At 43.7% G+C, this 17,399-nt stretch overlaps 1 protein-coding gene across 6 annotated transcripts in view; it reads left to right on the top strand.

Annotated features, from left to right (window-relative positions):
* Nucleotides 1-6,834: 6,834 nt before the first annotated feature.
* LOC147632739 (Pseudouridine synthase family protein) overlaps nt 6,835-17,399 on the top strand; it is a 122,686-nt gene continuing 112,121 nt past the window's right edge. For all 6 annotated transcript variants that reach the window (XR_015267231.1, XM_086807584.1, XM_086807582.1 and 3 more), the window contains exon 1: nt 6,835-6,952. The gene's annotated coding sequence lies outside the window, so the exon portion shown is untranslated. The remainder of the gene's footprint in view (nt 6,953-17,399) is intronic.

The following is a 17,399-nucleotide window of genomic DNA, read 5'->3' as shown; positions in this document are numbered from 1 at the left end:
TATTTTGTGGTGATTATAAATCACCAAGCCTTGAAGTATCTCCTTTGGTCGTGTGTGGTAGTGGGGTGGCTACTTCTCTTTCAAGAATTTTATTTTAAGATTATGGTAAGACCGAGAAAGAACATGTCTTGGCAGATCTCCTATCAAGGATTCTAAGTGGAGAGTTGTCCTTAAAAGAGGGCATATGTGATGACCTCCCCAATAGCATGCTATTAGATGCTACACCCACTTGGTATGAGAATATTGTCATGTTGCTAAGTCCTGCCAGGCTCCCTCCCTCTGTAAGTGCTAGGGCTAAGAAGTGGTTGTTGCTAATTAGTGGACTAGTATAGTAGGCCAACTTTACAAGGTGGGTAAAGATGAAGTTAATGAGGTGGTGTGTCAACGCACATGAGATTCACTTGATAATGGAAGATGCCCACTCAATGTTGAGATATCGAGCTCAACTAGTGCTACAGACATTGATGACATGCTTGGGTGATAACTTTCGCATTTACGCCATTGGCATAGTTTGTGAGATTATGGGTAATATACTGCCAGGCTATGTGACAACCACTTTAATATACTAAAGTTATGGTATAGTTATAACGCTAGTTCATGTAGTAGTTTTATAAGTTGTGTTGTATAGTTATAACACTAGATCATGTAGTAGTTGGGTTCACATTATGGACCGACCTTTGTAAGTTATAGTATGACTCTACCTCTTTATGTTTATGGTTATAGAGAAGAGAAGAAAATTCAGCCATCCATCTCCTCTCTTGTGTACTTATCTACTCGTGTGTGTGTGTGTGTTTGCTTTTGCTTGCAAGGATCTCAAGCTCACCCTCTCCCCTGCATTCTTCTCATGATATCAAAGCATTGGTTCATGTGAAGTGCTCAAGAGACAAGCAAAGGAAGCGATGCATGGATAAGGGTAATTCCATCTCTTTCCCTCTTTGATTTTGGAGCAACAGCTTTACGTAGCTACTGTGAGAGCTACAAGAAAGCAGGGAAGAAGGCACTATCTTAGATTGAGGCATCCTCCTCAAGCGAAGGAAGAAGACCCTATTGTGTGCAGTTAACTTTTTTAACTACAATTTTACATATTTTGGGGTGATTATTCAGGTGCATTTCGAGCTTGTTTTGGCCCTATAAGTTTTCACATGCACTCTATGAAAGTGTTAATTTTGATTGTGTATGCCCAATTTTTGGTTCAGTACAAAGTTGTGACAGAAATTTGGTTGCCGAAGAGTTTGTTCAAAGAATGTGAGATTTGTGGGTTGTTAATGGATATATGTTTATGTGATTGTTCCATATATAGTTGCAGTATAACAAGTGTACATGCTCTATTGGAGATTACAAGTTTGTTGTAGGTACATAAGTATTTACATGCTCTGTAGGTAAAGATATATGACATCTTGTGAGCGAGAAGCTAGATAAGAATAACTTCTAAGCATGGAATGTTAGGATGACCAATTTCCTTGTGGGAAAATGATATTGGGAGTTAATCGCCAGTGTGATGAAAATGAGCCAAAAATTGTTAAAGAAAATCCCATCCCACAACAGCAGGTGCAGGTATATAAAGCATGATAACATGAAAAGGTGATGTACTTCTTGTTAATCAGTGTGACATACTCTATGATTGGGCATATATAAGCTGCACATACACCTAAGGAGACGTGGGACACCTTGGTGAAGATGTTTAGTATGAACACTCAAGCTCGGAAGATGAAGCTAAAATAGGAGTTACATAATATGACTAGAAGAGAGCTGAGTATAAATGATTACTCAGTGAAGGTCAAAATGCTTATAGATGCCCTTGCTTCTATTGGATCAATAATAGATGATGATGATATGGTATCGGTGACCTTGAATGGTCTTGGCAAAGAATATAATCAATTTTAGACCCCTCTATAAGAGTTCAAGAGAACTTTCAAGATTTTTAGAAATTGATTACTCTCCTCGTTCGTGAGAGGAGATGAATCTTGGGGGAGGTTCATCCTCCAAAAATTTACTTTCTACTCGGATACAGAGCTAGAGGTAGAGGCAAATCATCATCTAGAGGATGCGATGGTGGTCGATTTGGAAATCAAAACCCAAGGCAACAATAAGAAGAAAAAAATCAGTCTCGTATAGGTGGAAGAGACCACTCTAGAGGCATGGGAGGAGCCAAAGGAGGCCAAGGTGTTTGGTAAAGAAATCAAAATTTATATATCATGGAGTGCTATCATGGTAAACTAGGGCACATTACAAAGGACTTCTATAAAAAGCACAATGATATCAAAAGTGGAAAGTTACAGTAAGGCAACTATGCATCAACAAAAGTAAATAAGGTGATGATACAAGTGGTCAGCTATTTGTGATACACAATTTCACGACAGGAGATGTGTCAGGATTAGGAGATATTTGGTATGTGGATTTTAGTGCCTCTAACTAGTCTCATGATGGTGAGCAGTTCAGAATGATGATCCGTACATGTCTACATTTACCTAGGGATTAGTGTTAGTTTTTTTGTTACGTTATCTTTTCTTCCATGATGAGATTCCACGGACACATAGTACACCTTTGTCTCATAGACCCGTTGGGTCTTTTACAAGATGTTAATATATCTTCTCTCTCTCTCTCTCTCTCTCTCTCTCTCTCTCTCTCGTTCTAATTTAAAAAGAAACAAACTTTCTTTCTTTCTTCTTCTTCTTCTTCTTCCCCCTCTCTCTCTCCCTCTCTCATTTTTCATCGTATTAACTGACCCAAACCTTACCCACCCTTTTTTGTTGTGTTTTCTCTCGACAGTTTGGTCTCTACCCAATGGTCCATTAGATATTCTTGCTATGGTAGACAAGGCCCCTCTGCTCGCCAATTCTAGCAATGGGTGTGGAGCTCAACATCGTGTCCACCATCACAATTTCCCCAACTGGAGAGTTGCTCCTTGCATGCCCAATGTGGAACTTAGTCTCTTCAACTCACACTCCGTTAGTAATGGCTACCTTGATGGCAACACCCACTACAACACTCACAGACCACCCACTTACGATTCCTCGGCTGGTAGTACCTCATGGGGGCGGTGGATCATCTTCATGGACACCACCACTCACTCGTGTATCCCTCCCATGCCATCATCATCATCATTATCCACCGCACATCTTCATCTATTTATCTCCTCATCTATTATCTCCCACGTATGTGTCCTCCTTCACCTTGCACTCTATGATGCTTTCCTCTATCTCCACCTTAGTTAAACCCTTCTATTGGGTGACCATTGACTATGCAAAGCCATCTCTCGACTCAGACATCTGCACTTTTTCTTACCTCGCCATTATTCACCCACATTGCAAGTCATTTCTACACCCACTTAATAGCTCATCCAAATCTTGCCATTGCTACCTTTTGGTTGTGCACGATGCGAGCTCGGGTGGTCGAGGATCCCTCGTCACCTCCCACCTGATAGCCCCCTTCCACTGCACCAACCAATCACTCCACCACCACACACAACCATCAACTAAGCCTCCTTTAGCCCCTCCTCCATCTCTAGCAGCTTCCATCTCCTGACAGTAGTCCTAGGCTGCCTGAGTTGGGGACTAGTGCTTCCGTGGCCTCATCACATTAGGTTGATAGCCCACCATTGGCCGCCCTCCCCACCTTACCACCACCAACACCCATCACCACCACCTTGCCACCCTTGACATTAGGTTGCTAGCCCACCATTTGCTGCCCTCGCCACCAGCAACACCCATCACCACCACTTGCCACCCTCAACATCCACTATGTCCTCCTCACCTCCACTACACCCACACTTTTACCATGGATCTCCATGAAATAGGCATCCTCTCCAACCCTCACCTCCCTCCTCTCCCCACATGAGCCTCGCTGTCTCCTACATTAGTGGAGTCATTGCCCTAGTGGTGGCCACCTACATTGACACCAACCAATAGCTTAGGCATTCCCTTTACATGGTTGAGTGGGTAGCTCATGATGCCATCATCAAGGTAGAGGATGTGGAGGAGGAGCATGAGAGGCTTGAGTTACAAGTAGAGGGTCACGACACATTGCTAGCCCAACTGGGCGGAGGTCTTTGAGCTTTATGAGTCCCCCATTGTGGACGATGTTGCTATGGTGCTACCATTAGAGAGCATGAGGATCAAGCTCACCAAGAAAATATTATAGAGATGGAGGAGCTTCGCCAATAAAATATTATAGAACATGAGGATCAAGTTCACCAAGAAAATATTATAGAGATGGAGGAGCTTCGTCGCACTCATATGACAGAGCAGAGTGCATTGCATAGCCAACATGAGGTTAAGTTGACTGCAATTTGTGTCAGCATGAGCAAGAGCTATTGGCCACTCTTCGCACTAGCAGGCTTTGATAGCTAGTGCTAGGAGGATTAATGCCTTGTCATGAGGCATCGTTCCATTGGTCATGATCTCACCTCCTCCACCCACCAATGTTGCAAAGGGTGAGGCCTCCTCTGGGCACACACATGGCTCATGTTTTTCTTGGTAGAAATATTAGCCGAGGCCACTTTTCTAGTTTATGCTTACCATTGTATTTTCTTTATGTGATAGCCTACCTTTGGCCTCAATTCCTTCTATTTGCACATGGTATTGTTTTTCTTTTCCTTAGCATGCGTGGATTATCTCGCCAGATGATTTGCTCGGAGGTAGTGCCACATGGCTTGTGGCCTTTTTATGCTTGGGTTGCCTCGTCGAATGCTTTTCGTAGGAGGTAGTGGCAAAGGACTTGTCTTTCGGTAGCATGACATTGCATTCATGCCTGAAAGTTGTCTTGCGGCCATATGCTTTGCTCAGGGGATAAGCTTGCCAAGGAATATGTATCCCTTCTTATCTCGCATTCACTACTAGGACGGTGAATGGAGTAGATGGCTAGCTAGGTCCTCCACACTCCATCCTTGTCCCCGCCATATTCTTCGACCTCTCCAACCTCACCAGCCCACTGCCACCATCGTTGGTGCTCTCTGAGCTCTCCGTCCCTCACCTCTACCCATCACAACCGATGCCCTCATACTTCTTTGACCTCCAAGCCCACCAACGACCATGTGCACTCATGACATGCATGACCACCCTAAGCTAGGCTACTCATGGCTCGCACATCTGCCTCCCTTTCCCAAGGTGAGCAGAGATCTCTCTTGAGCGATATCTCCCCCTTCCTTTCCCAAGGTAAGTGGAGATCTTTGTTGAGCACTACTATCTACCCTTCCTTGATGGAATCTAGATCAAAAGATCTTGCTTGTAATAGTTATCATGATAGATGTGGATATCGAGGCAGCCCCCATAGAAGCTTGTAACCTATGTGTGTATTATAAGGAGGACTCCACCCCTAGAGATGGGGATAGCAGGTTGTGTGGTTTGCATCTCCTCTTTGAGCTGGGAGGAAGATAGTATGTGTATTATAAAAGCTCATGCAGAATGAATATCTTGTTAGCTCTTAGGTTGTCTACGTTTTACTATGAGTTATTAGAGTAGTGGTGACGAGTGAGAGTGTGATTGACGTGAAGGGTTATATAATACAAGGTAGTCGAATAGCATAGTAGATGGTGTCAAAAGTAGAAGGCTTACAAGTCTAGGTAGTGGCTGAGACCTTGGTGCGTATTCCCAGAGAGAACCCCAACTCCCTCTTCATCTTCTTCTCTTCCTCCTCTTGGTAGCTTTAAGTGAGTTGAGACCACAACAGAGTCATCTAGAGCTCACTAGAATGGTGTACCCTTAATGTGTGATTAATGGCTTAATCTAATGAGTATTAGATGTATATAGCATAAGGCTAATTAATGTCATTAATACTCAAATGACACAAACAAGAAGTAAACCATGTGCAAGAGTAAGATTCATAAAGCAACACAAAGCTTATTATAATTACAGAAGGGTTAATGTAGGCTCTCACATAAGAATGTGTGCATGGAACTAATAGATATAGGCTTCACAATAATGGTAGGCACCTAGATCCACAATCATCTCCACCTCCCCCTACATTAATGGGAGGTACCTTGGATCATGGAGATTCCACCTAGAGATTCACTTAGTAAGATTACCTTTTACAAGGAATTCTAACCTTAGCTCTTGGACCTTTAGTCCTCAATGTTCACCTAGACAAACACTAAGTTTCAATGTGCACACTAGATAAACACGAAGTTTTAATGTGCGCACCCAACTCATGGATGCTAGATCATATCTTTTAACACGAGAGAGAGAGAGAGAGAGAGAGAGAGAGAGAGAGAGAGAGAGAGAGAATGTGTGTCGAGATAAATGTCTGTCAAGATTCCACTCCCACATCATAATGTGTCCATTTGGCACTATCCACTTGCCAGAATCATGAAATATTAAAATGAAGTAATAACCCTTAAATCAAAGACCTTTAAATGGAGTTTTGCTTTCATATGTACCTTTAAATTCAAGGTTGCCCCATGATTTAAACACTTAATTTAAAACGACATAGCTATTTCTCAACTTATCTATTTTTAAACCTGGATTCGTCAATTCGAATGGAGAAATTTACTCTACAAACTGGATATTTTGGGCATTGCTCTTCACTCATTTTTATAAAAGTATTGGAATTTTCTCCATCAAATGAAAGAGAGTAATAGGTAATTTTAAATCTCTCTCTCTCTCTCTCTCTCTCTCTCTCTCTCTCTCTTAAATATTATAAAATTAATGACATAAAATATTACCATAAAATAATACAATAGGTGATATAAAATCAATAATAAGGTATACTTATAGTTATAAAAAATAAAAATACACAAATAACTGATAATGTACTATAAGATTTCATAATATTGCAATTTAATTATATATAAAAAAGGCTCTCTTTCATAGATGTACGCACATGTATAAAGAGGTCTATTTTACATTCATTTTCCAAAATCTCAAACCCCCCAAAGAAAAAACTACATATCACACAAAGGCAGGCATTATTATAAATTCGTTTATGCGTGCAGCGACGGGAGCTTCTGCTGAGCGAGGTAACACCTCTTCATTTTTTCCAAAATGTGAACAGTTGTTTACTCTGATGGCTTGCTACATACCGAAAGCTAGGCGTGTATTTGAACAAACAGTAAAGCATAACTTTAGCACGGCGCCCGAGTCTGCTTTGGTGACAAACATCACCTTCATTTCAATCAGCTGACAATTCCGTATGCTGTTGAAAAGATCAAATTCTTCTTCTTGTTTGACACCCATGACCTGAACAGCACTTGAGGGTTTAGTATAGTGAGCAGTGTAACCAATGAGCACTTGAGGTTACCATAGATGTATACAAAACCATAAAAGATTGTTTATTTGGCATAGGTCCTTTCCCTTATAGGGATACAAAACCATACAAGATTGTCGTCGCTCCAATCACTTAGAATGGCTAACCCATCTTGATAAATGCACGGTCAGTCCCCAGCCATGCCAATGTGGTGTGGAGTGCTGCGACACTAGCAAGTGACAATTATGGGATTAGAAAGAGAGTTCTATTAATCCTCTCTAAGGAGGCCCGATATATGTACCTGTGATAAGGTTTACCTGGTGATAGGTTTGTACACATTGCAATTTGCTATTTTCCACCTGAGACGTCTGCATATGCCTAGCCTAGTGGGTGATCAGTCATACATGCCTCTCTATGAGGACATCATGGAGTACTCAAGTTTGGGTGAGATTATAGGGGATTTTAATACAAGGATAGAGAACCATCAAGTTACCTACTAGAATTTGGAGACCCAATTTATATATAAGAGGTGGATCCTAGGGACACATGGCTGCAGAGGAGATAACAGGATCTGGGGCACACCATAGCTTTTGGCAGGTACTTCCTTGGCATGGGAGCTATCCTCGGGCTCATTATATATAACAGGATGGACAGATGGCCCTTCTCTGGTGGGTAGAGCACATTGCACACGCATGTGAACACGCTTACTCCTCTGTTGGCACATATGTTCAGCAGAGTTTTGTCATGGTTTTCGACCTTCATGGTCGACCAACACAATCACCCCCATCTTCAAAGCCTGGGACCCATGAGATCCTAACATCTACAAGGCTATCATTATTGACCACACAGTGGCCAAGCTTTATGGATTGGTGCTAGAGTCAAAGCTTAGCTCCATGGCAGAGATTTATGGATACAAGGTCACATGGTAGACTAGTTTTTGAAGGATGTACTCCACAGTGGACCACTTTTTATATATATTAAGGGATATCATTAGGGAGGTCAGACCACAGAGAGATCTCGAGGAGGTCATCTATTGTGGATTTTTGCAAGAGTTTCGACATTGTCCTTGGAGCTTGCCTCCTCAAGTGCTTGCAGGATTTGGTGTGCCCTTAGAGACGATATGGGGCATCACAACACTTTATGAGTTAGTAATTGGCTAGGTTAGACCTTTAGGATCATAGGAAATCTCTAGCACGATTGGGGTGAAAAAGGGTTGCCCTTTCTCCCTAACTTTATTTGGGCTCTACATTGATGGGATCTGTGACTTACATTGACAAATGCTTATTTCAGATTTAGCAGAGGGCTATAGAGGCACTCGTGTCAAATGCTTTGCGGAAATCCACAAAGCAGCAGTATAATCTCTTCTCTTGCGCCCTAGCCTGGTCAATCAGACATCTCAGAGTGAATATATGGTCAATAGTGGAGAAAGTTGTCGGAATCCAGCTTGCCCTGGTGCTCACAGTCCCTCCTTCTCTGCATATGAGCTCAACTTTGCCTCGAGCACTGCGCCATAAAGTTTGGCCAATGTATGACCAATCATGAGAGAGAGAGAGAGAGAGAGAGAGAGAGAGAGAGAGAGAGAGAGAAAGAGATTAAGCGTCTACTAAAGACCCAATGGGCCTATGAGACCAAAGTGATACAATAATGTCCATGGCATATCTCATCATGGAATGGAAAATAAAACAGAAAGAAAACATAAACATAGCTATCTCATTGGTGTGATACAAAACTGTCCATGGAAACTCATCATGGAATACTAAGAACATAGAAACACGAGAGCAACATCAGCTCTGAGTAGATGGTATACCACTCTCCAAAATATCAAGCATGGGGCTAATGAGTATGGCCGAGAGGTCTCCCTCAGCTATGTCACGTGGAAAGGTAGCTCGATGGCGGTGGAGCATGTCTTGGATCTGGAGCTGATGAGGTGATCGTGGCCTAGGGGGGGTCGAGGGCGTCGGGCACGTTGGAGTGTAGAGGCTCGTCCGAGGTAACTCCTCTTGGGCGAGGTAGGTCCAGAGTAGCTCGTGGAGGGTCCACAAGATCCACTATGTTGGTGTCCTCCACCTCTTGGGTCCGGAAGAAACTTGTGAGAAGAATGATAAAGACAAGGTACAGTCGATTGGGTCCCAAATACCCTCTGAAGACCCCCCACCAAGGATGGTGTATTTGCTTTATTCAATGATGAGAAAAAGATTGAAATCTGTAGGCACACCTTGGCCGTAAATCTACAGCTTGAGATACCTGACTGTTGACCTTCAAGTTCACCTTGCTTTGGGAATTCCCTTGGCTGTCCTGGCCCTTGAAAACCTTTAGCATTTTGTGAATTTGAGATGATTAAATCCCTTGGCTAGCCTATGCTTATATACCTCTCAATGATGCTGGTCAGTGGGCTTCAGCAACAGTTGGCCTGTATATTTATGCTCCACGACTTGGTTAACCTAGCATTTAATATGCGCCTTATTTAATATGTTACTGTGCTGGCCCTCCATGGGCTGGCATACTGGCTGCCCATGCTTGGTAGGGCTGGCTGACTAGCAGCCTATGCCTTCTAGGCATGGCCGACAGCCAATCCATGCCCCTAGGGCTGGCCGACTAGGCCTATGCCCTATAAGGGCTGGCCATTACATGCTATGGAGCTTCATGGGCCAAAGCCATGGCCCATGGGCTGCTCCACATGGCCCAAGTGTTGGGTACCTGTCTACACTCTATGCACATCTACATGCTTCCTCAGGTGCCTTGCATCTGACTACAAGCCTATCAATGCTCGGAACACCTGTCATCATTCCAGAGGGTGACTCATAGTACAGACTGGTAATGCTTCATGTGCACGACTTGCCGACTTGACTAAGACCATGTACAGGGCCATGTACAGGGCTTGTATACCTAACCTTGGACGCTTAGGCTGACTCGTCTCGCAGACTGGGGCTCACAAGGGATCAATTACCACTTTAGGTGCACGTGTTGTACAAATATGTCCACGTGGCATCCAAGTGCGGGATGGACGTGACATCCCATTTTGCTTAACTTGATGGATGCAGCAAAGCCTCCAAATAGTCCGTCAATAATGCCAGATAATCTTCGAAGAAGTTCTTGTCAAGCCACCCTGCCTCATTTGTCCCTCGGTCTTGAAACTTCATGAGGAATTGTCTTTCTTTTCGGCAGGAGCCGTGCTTGAAACGATGCAAGAGGATATGTTTCAGAACCATAACTTTTAGCTTCGTCCACTATGTCTGGTTTCTGTTCATTGTGGACATTGGAGAGAGGTCCAATATAAGGCTTCAACCAACTGACCTGGAACACATCATGCATGGTCCAATTGGGAGATAGCTTTAGCTCTATAGAAACCTCGTTGATCTTCTTGAGAATGGGAAAAGGTCCGAAGCTCCGAAACGATAACTTTGGGCATCACTTGTCCACCTATTTCAACCTTTACTTCATTATCCATAGATATACCCAGTCTCCTTCCGAGAAGATCACATCTCTTTTGTCCTTGTGGGCCTGCCTAGTATAAGCCTCCTGCTTAGCCAATCTCAGAGACTTCAAGATCTCGTGGTAAGACTTCATCAACCTGTTAGCTTCAGGCACTGAGGACGATGTCCTGGTCAAAAAAGACTCCAAATGTTGCCTCATATGGAGTCTTGCAAATAGGTGAAGAAAAGAGTCATTCAACATAGCTTGAACTAAAGGCAAAAACTGTTCGCACTTACCTTGCTAGTTGTGAAGATAACACTTTAGCACGACGAATGCCAATTGATTGTAAATCTCGGTCTGACTGTCCGTCTGTGGGTGGTATGCACTAGAAAAATTCAACTGACTGGTAAACTTGGCATCTCGATTTGACACAATGGTCCTAGGTTTGCCACCTATGAGGTACCAATGCCTGATAGCAACCTAGCAACATCTTCAACACGAACGCTAGCCCTACAAGGAATAAGCATAACAAATTTGCTAAAATGATCAACAATCGTCAAACATTGCGTATTACGCTTACTTGGAGAGGGAGGTTTGTTACAAAATCCATCGAGGTATCTCGAAAAGGTCCTTTGGGAATAGATAAAGGTTGCAACAACCCTATCTTCTTCTCACGAGGAGTGTTCACTTTTTGACAAACCAGACATTGTTTCACATGAGTGAACATGTCTCTCCTGATTCTGGGCCAATAAAACCGCTGCTCTAACTTCTCCAAAGTTGAGTTTGTGCTCCTATAACCACCAGTAACAGCATCATAGAGAAGAGTTGCCTGGAATTGTTGCAACACACAAAGTCGACCTTTGTAAAAAAGCCAACCATTGCGTATTTAGAAATGGCATGGTTCTGTGGCATCCAATGCCTGTTCCCACTGAGTATCGAATTCCACGGAATCCGCATACTTGTGCTTCATTTCATCTAGTCCTGTACTAGTAAATTCCATATATGTGGATTGGATGTGGGACAGGGTTCCTTTCTTGCTCAAGGTGTAGAAAAGTCATTGGGTTAGCCTTGCCCGGAAGGTACTTTATCATTCCACTAAACTGTTGGAAAATCTGGTTCTAGTAGTGTTGACTGTCACTCCAATTCACACTTGGTATTGTTTGAAGCCAATGCAAAGCGTGACAATCTCTGTGTGAACCTCAAAGTCACGCCCATAAAGCAAATGTTTCCAATGCTTTAGGGCTTGTATCACCGTGGTGAGGAGTTCTCGATCATAGACCCAGTAGTTCTTTTCTACAGGGGTGAGCTTCCGAGAAATGTAAGGGACTAGATGCCCATTCTGTTGCAAGACCGCTCCGATAGCGATGTTACTCGCATCGGTGATTACTTGGAATGGGTCATCCCAGGAGGCTAACACTAAACAAGGAGCCTTAGATAATGCAACCGTAAGGTCCTTGAAAGCTTGTAAATCCGAAGGGGTCATTTGAATATGTTGCCTCCGAGTCTTGGCACCTTTAAGCAAATTAGTAAGAGCTGCTGAGGTGTCAGAAAACTTGACGATGTGGGTGGAGAATGCGTGGCAAACACCCATGAACGATTGAATGTCATATGTAGTTTCCGGAATCTCCCAATTAAGGATTTTTGCCACCTTTGCAGGGTCTAAACCAGATGCCTTTGGCACTGATTATATATCCGAGGTAGTGAACCTCGTATAGGTAAAATTTCGATTTTTTCTCATTGACATAAAGCTCATTGCTTTCCAGCAATTTCATCACTTTTTTCATGTCCATGTCGTGTTGCTCTTCTATAGCTGAGAGAATTAGTATGTCATCCAAAAAGATGAAGACACGCTTGCCTATCAAGTCTCTGAAATCCTGCATCATAATGCAGGTTAAATGTACCTAAGGCTTAAATCAAAAGGCATGACTACGAACTTGTAGTGGGTTCGCTTAGTTCCGAATGTGGTTTTGGGGATGTCCCCGTCCACAATTCGTACTTGATGGTACCCACTTTTGAGGTCAATCTTGGAAAACACCTTTACTCCATTTAGTCTCTCTAGGATGTAAGCAATCCAAGGCATAGGGAACTTGCTCTTTATTGTCAGCTTGTTGAGCGCGCGATAATCTATGCAAAGCCGGGAGGATCCATTCTTCTTTTTTACAAAGAGGATCAGGGCAGCGAATGGAGACACACTAGAGCATATGAAACCTGATTGCAACAATTCATGCAGTTGACGGTCCAACTCTGTCTCCATGGCCTTGCTCAGGCGATATGGAAACTTGGGGGGGGGGGGGGGGGGGGGGGGGGGGGGGGGCTCGGAACTTGGAAGGAGCTCAATCTTGTGGTCCTCCGGTCTAGATGGGGGAAGTTTGGGAGGCAGGTTGTCTTGAAGAAATATCTTCTGGAACTAGTCATGAAGTCACGTCACTATCTGGGTGGTTTGAATATAGATCACTGCACCTTGCGTTTAGCCTGTATATGGCTAATGATTGGAAAGTTAGATATCCCTGGTTAACACTTAATGATCACGGGAGCCTTTGACATATTTCGGGTAATCCAAAACGTCTGTTGGTCCCAATCAACGTCTAGGGTGAACTTGTGAAACCATTGGATCCTTAAGATTATGTTTGCACCTACGAGAGGGGCAACCATGAAATCGCGTACAAATTTTGTACTCTGGATGACTAATTTAGCACGGCAAGCTTCAAACTTGATGCTTGTTGTCAATGGTCATGCTTGTGCTAAATGTTGGAATGATCATCTCCAGCCTCGTTTGATCCCTTTTATGCCTCCTTTTAGTCAGCATATTTATCTGATATTTATGGGTATTTTTCCCACTTTTTATTAGGCGGTTTTCCTCGTCGTGGACTTTGTGCTCAGTCGTGGATTTTTATGCTGGCCGACCAGCCTCTTCATGATGTATATAAGAACAGGCTTTTTTGCCATTTAATTCATTCATCATTTTGCTGAAGTGTTGGATCATTGCTGGGTGCTTCAAGCTTCTCCTTGCTGCCTTCAACCATTCTCTCATGGTATCAGAGCACTGAGGTTCTCAGGCTCCACAAGAAGACTATCAACTAGCGTTTTTTTTCCAACCCTCCCTCGCAGTTTAATGCATTTTTTTAAAGCATCCCTATTGTTTGCGTTTTGTCCCTACCCTAGACCAGGCACACTTGCTCCATTAGCCTCTCCCTCCCTTTATCGCACATCGAGTTGGCTCCTGTCTTCACCCGTGTGCCTTGGTCTTTGGAAGGAGTATAGTTCTACATCTTTGTTTCACCTCACCTAGCGTCTACGGAGGAGTGGGCAGTCCCCGGGTACTTACTTGTAGCCTTTCCACTGTAAATTCAAGAGGAGGATTCCATGGCTTCTACATTGATTGTCATCTCTTCATCTATTCCCCAACTTCCCAAGGAATCCATCCTAGATGGGACCAACTGCCTTGATTGGTCTTTTGCAGGTGAAGACTTTACTCCGGTATCATTGGCTATGGGGTATTGTTATGGGGGGCGAGGCCCAGCCAACTGCAACTTCCCCTTGGGCTGAGATTGATGCCTGGCTCGATAAGGATGCTCGGGCACATGCTTTCCTCATCTTCAACATTAAACCATTTGTTGCTTGTTAATTTGATGACAATGATGATAAGACCGTAGAAGAATTGTGGGATGCCATTCAAAGGAGGTATCATAGAGAAAACTCTACTCAAAAGATTGCCTTGGAGAATCACCTTGCCAACCTGAAGATCTCTGGTACTGCCAACATCATGGATTCCATCATGGAGTTTGTTACCATCTAGAAGTAGTTGGTCTGTTTGGGGAGCAAGGCTACTGATGAAGACTTTGTCCATCGACTCCTCGCCAAATTGCCTGAAACTTTCTCATCTTTTTGTGATACTATTTCACTTCTTCCCTCTACTCCCAATTTGCATATTGTTGTTGGCATACTTCAGGATAGAACTACGAGGAAAAACAAACCAGGGTTCCGAGACCCTTTTTCAGGTCAAGGGCAAAGGCAAATGGCAGCCTAAGGGTTCCACCAGCAACAAAGTTGACTCTAAACTTGCTAACAAGCCTGCTCATAAGGATCTTACTTGCCATTATTGTGGTCACAAAGGTCACATTCAGCCTGACTGTCGCAAGAAGAAGGGAGAAGGTGGTTTTGCAAAGAAGCCCACCAACCAATCGTAGAGTTCCTCTTCCACCAAGGAGACTGTCTTAATCAGCATTGAGGAGCTTCCCACGGACTCACCTGTTTCTACCACCTCACGTCTTACGGAGTGGGTGGTTGATAGTGGGTGCACTACTCACATGACTCGTGAAAGGTCCATTCTGCATGATATTTGACCTAGCTCTTCGAAGGTGTCCATTAGCGATGCTATCCTTGAGGCCTCTTGTGTGGGTAACGTGCGACTTAACTCTTTTCTTGGCTAGCCTTCTACTATCCGAGATGTGCTTTATGTTCCCAAGATCTCTAGCAATGTGCTTCATCTTTCATGGCAGGACCAAACATATTGAGGTTCATTTTCACTTTGTTCGTGAGCTGGTCGCTGATGACATCATTTCTCTGGAGTATTTTTCCTCTCAGGATAACCTAGTTGATCTCTTCACCAAACCTCTTCCTCGAGATACTAGCTCCTTACCCGTATGGGAGTAGGACCACCGTGCTGGAGCTGAGAGGAGGTGTTGGAATGATCATCGCTAGCCCCGTTTGATCCCTTTTATGCCCCCTTTTATTCAGCATATTTATCTGATATTTATGGGTATTTTTTACACTTTTGCCTAGGCATTTTTCCTAGCCATGGACTTTGTCCTCAGTTGTGGGTTTTTATGCTAGCTGGGACCAGCCCCTTCATGATGTGTATAAGAACAGGCTTTTTGCCATTTAATTCATTTATCATTTTGCTCAAGTGTTGGATCATTGCAGGCTGCTCCAAGTCTTTCCTTTGCTTTCGCTTGCTGCCTTCAACCATTCTCTCACTAAATCCCTCCACTTTCTTCTGTACCGAGGTCAACGAAAGACGGGCTTGGCAGCCTATTTTGACCACATCCTTTGTAGTGCCCTGTCAAACAAGACAATGACTCTTTGGCCACCTATGTAGCCAAATGTCTTGAGCAATTCATTTCGCTCAAACTCCCGGTCATGGTTTCCCTTGTGCTTATCCTCGAGCTCCCGACTGACAATGCACCAATCGTAGGAGTGGGTGTTGGAGGACTAGTGACAACTTGGGGAGTCGGTGTGGGAGGCTGGCTCACCACGGAAGCTGTTGAGGCTGAGGTGGTAGTGTGAGCAAGGGTCGCATGCCTTAGAAGTACGTCCTTTTGTGTGACAAAAGAAACATTGCCCCTCCTTGTATTGTTCGTGCTCTTCAGGACTGAGCTTACCACTTGTCTTGTCGGCAAGAGCCTTTTGGTCTGGAGTAAGGTGAGGTCAATTGTTCAAGTTCTTGGAGCCAAAGGCTCCCAGGGTAGAACCTAATTGGGTCTGTTATGGCCCTTGCTAGTGGCAGTGGCTGCCTTGGCTACTCCGGGATGAGAGGTCTTTGGTTTTTTGTTGTTGTATTTTATCTTGGCATTTTGCGCACGCGAAAGTGCCCGATTAAAAGTCTGGGGTTCAAACATGCGCACATCCCACTAGATTTGCATGTCCAAACCGTAGAGGAATTGACCTCGTTTGTCCTCATCTGATTTTTGCAATTGTAAAGCTAGGTGAGTGACTTTATTTTCAAACTAGAGGACTAGTAGCGCGTTTTGGCGGAATCCCCGATACTCGTTCTCGAGTCGCTCAAAATAATGAGGTGGTAGAAACTGCTTCTTGAGGTCAGTGACAAATTGGTCCCACTCGTAGGTAGCAGCTCCATAATTGGAATTGGCTTGGCTTTTCCTTCGATGTAGCAACTAGCTAACACCACCTTCTCTATGTTTGACTTCCTACCCAGCAAAGTATGCTTCAAAATGATGAATCGAAGAATATAGAGTTGTGGGATCGAATTTACTGCTATACTTACTAAAATTCACCTTCTCGTGAAGGCGAGTCGAAGATGTCGTGGGTACTATCCTTGCATCAAGAGCTGCAAGAAATTGCTTGTGCTCCATGTGTCGACGTTGTTTCTCCTGTGTTACAAGTTAAAACTAAAGAATCTGGGTGACCCAGTTATAATGGGCACCCAATCGAACAATTGGCATAAATAAACTAGCAACATCAAGAATCAAGATCCGGATTCCATCATCAATAATGGCAACTGCTCAAAACACAAGAAATAATATATAAAGCAGCCCGCAAGCAAGAGTGATATAGTCCACTGAGCACTCAAAGTGATCACAAAAAGTTTGAATCTTGAGCTGACATACACAAAGTAAAGCATGCTGATAGATGCAGTCATTGAAAACCGGCCTGACGGGCGGTGAATCAAACACTCGCACATAAAACACTTCAACGCCATTGAGGACCTAGAAAAAGAAAACAAACAGGGAGAGCTAGAGTGCTCCTGCAAACAGTACACGGACACCGATTGGCCCCAAAACGCAGTGGCGTCCCTTGCGGTATTTCTTTAATTGATTATAAGAGCTTTGATTACAATATAAGGCTGGGAACTCAGCCGACACAGTAGAACTCCTGAAGCCTGCAAAGAACCTGCATCATGGCTTCAAATCCACTCGGCATCCCCAAACAAATCCAGCCATTGTTCATATCAAAAGACTCTCTCACATTGAGTTTGCATACAGAAGCTTTCTCCCATGATCAAGGCTGCCACAACCATCCATAGCCTCTCACACTATGAACAGCATCACACCCTGACACATCCAGTG

Source organism: Cibotium barometz, chromosome 13, assembly GCF_041138505.1.
Source record: "Cibotium barometz isolate CiBa-2024 chromosome 13, ASM4113850v1, whole genome shotgun sequence".
Taxonomy (NCBI): Eukaryota; Viridiplantae; Streptophyta; class Polypodiopsida; order Cyatheales; family Cibotiaceae; genus Cibotium; species Cibotium barometz.
This window is presented reverse-complemented; position numbering and strand designations above follow the sequence as displayed.